Raw genomic sequence first — 2501 nt, forward strand, 5'->3', positions numbered from 1 at the left:
GACTGTTCTTACTAGTGTGATTCTCTGCCGCCTGCCCCGACCCTTGCTCTGCCTCTGTTTACTCTCCTGGATTATCCCTGCTGTTCGTGACGCTGTTGTCTGATTACTGCCTGTTTACTCTGCCTTTGATTCTCAATAAAGCTGCAAATGGATCTGCACGCCTCTGACTTTCCGTTACAGAAGACTTCGCCACACACGGAACCAGCAGCGATCTATCAGCTTACCACCGAGGTTTCTGCCCAGGCCTCCATGTTAGCGGCTCATCAACAACAGCTGCAACGACTCACCTCGCTCACGGAGGAGATGGTGAGGACACTACAAGGCCTGCGCGTCACCATGCCTGAGCCTAGCATTCCTCCATCCGTTCTGTCACAAACGGTTTCCAGTCCCAGTCACTCGTCGACCAGCCCACGTCTGGCTTTCCCCGAGAAGTTTGACGGCTCACCGGAAAGATGTAAGGGCTTTCTATTACAATGCTCCATGTTTGTAAATCAACAACCGCAGTTCTACCCCACCGACGATAGTCGGGTTTCATTTGTGTGCTCTGTTAACTGGACGAGCGTTGGACTGGGCCACTGCTGCTTGGGAAGGGAGACGGCTGTCATTCCCATCATTTGACTGTTTCCTGAGACGTTTCCGCGAGGTTTTCGAGCATTCAGCGGGCGGAAAGGAGCCGGGCGAACAGTTACTCGCTCTGCGACAGGGACGAAGCACGGCGGCGGATTATGCTCTCTCATTCCACACTCTCGCAGCACAGTCAGGATGGGAGGACGAACCACTTAAACTGCTGTATCGCAAGGGACTCGCGGTCGAGTTACAGTCAGAGCTTGCCTGCCGTGATGAGGGGAGGACCCTCGAACAGTTCATTGAGCTCTCCATCCGCATAGATAACCTGATGCGGGCACGACGTCCTTCTCGTTCATTTCCTGTGTATCCTCCAGCGGCCACAGCTCCCGTTGAATCGGAACCCATGCAGATTGTGGTCTGACTCCTGCCAACAGAATTGTTTGCTCACCAGCCTGTCGCACTCATCTCCCCGACTAGCTCAGATATCAGAGGATTCACCAGTTCCGGGAATACCCTCTGAGTACCATGACCTCGCTGACGCTTTCAGTAAGTCCAAGGCCTCACAACTTCCTCCTCACCGACTCAGTGACTGCGCTATCGATCTTCTTCCAGGATCAAACCCCTCTAGAGGTAGAGTTTTCCCACTATCGCAGCCAGAATCCGAGGCCATGAAGGCATATATTGAGGAGGAGCTGTCAAAGGGGTTCATTAGACCATCCACCTCACCTGCGTCAGCTAGTTTCTTCTTTGTCAAGAAGAAAGAGGGAGGTCTCCGGCCATGCATTGATTACCGCAGTCTTAATGAGATGACAGTCAAATTCCGGTACCCTCTACCTCTAGTTCCAGCAGCTCTAGAACAACTCCGCACTGCTAAATATTTCACCAAGCTCGACCTTCGCAGCGCCTACAATCTTATTCGCATTCGGGAGGGAGACGAGTGGAAGACGGCTTTCTCAACAACGTCAGGGCACTATGAATACCTCGTTATGCCGTTCGGCCTGGTCAACAGTCCTTCAGTCTTCCAAGCTTTCATTAACGATGTTTTCCGGGACATGCTGAACCAAGGGGTCATAGTCTATATTAATGACATCTTGATTTATTCGGATACCCTGGACTCACATGTGCAGCCTAGATGGTCTCTCTTCTTCACACGTTTCAATTTCAAAGTAACCTATCGTCCTGGATCAAGGAATTCTAAAGCTGATGCGCTCTCCAGACAGTTCGAGGAAGATCAGATCCCTCCTTCCAAGGAACCTATAATTCCCTCTAACCTCATTCTCGCTCCTGTTCAATGGGACATTATGACAGAAATTGCAGAGGCCCAGATCAGTGAACCCCCTCCGCCAGAATGTCCCCCCGATCGTACCTATGTTCCCACTAGCCTTCGTCATCGTGCGATGCAATGGGTCCATAACTCCCCCAGCGCAGGTCACCCCGGGATTACAGCCACCATTCAACTCATCTCCAACCGGTTCTGGTGGTCCACTCTCCAGGCAGATACCATTAAGTTTGTTCGTCAGTGTACTATTTGTGACATCTCCAAATCTTCCCACCAGCGCCCAGCAGGTCTTCTTCAGCCACTTCCTGTTCCCCAACGGCCATGGTCACACATAGCTATAGACTTTGTCACAGGCTGCAAATGGATCCGCACGCCTCTGACTCTCTGTTACAATAACAATAGACCATCAGGGGTGAGATATTACCTGGATAACAAATTATGTAGTTGATATGAAGATAATTTAGATCTTAAAATATAATATTTAAGCAATATAACTAATCTGAATGGTCAGACACTGGAACGTTTTACTGTTTGTATCACTCCCCATGTTTGTGTAAATGAAATTCCTAATTTCCTACGTTTGTTTTTTTTTTTTGTTTTTTTTTACTTTTGGAACAAAATTAGTATTACATTTTTTTTTTTTTTTTTTTTTTAA

The sequence above is a fragment of the Sinocyclocheilus anshuiensis genome, unplaced genomic scaffold (assembly GCF_001515605.1).
Source record: "Sinocyclocheilus anshuiensis isolate Anshui unplaced genomic scaffold, SAMN03320099.WGS_v1.1 scaffold1099, whole genome shotgun sequence".
NCBI lineage: Eukaryota > Metazoa > Chordata > Actinopteri > Cypriniformes > Cyprinidae > Sinocyclocheilus > Sinocyclocheilus anshuiensis.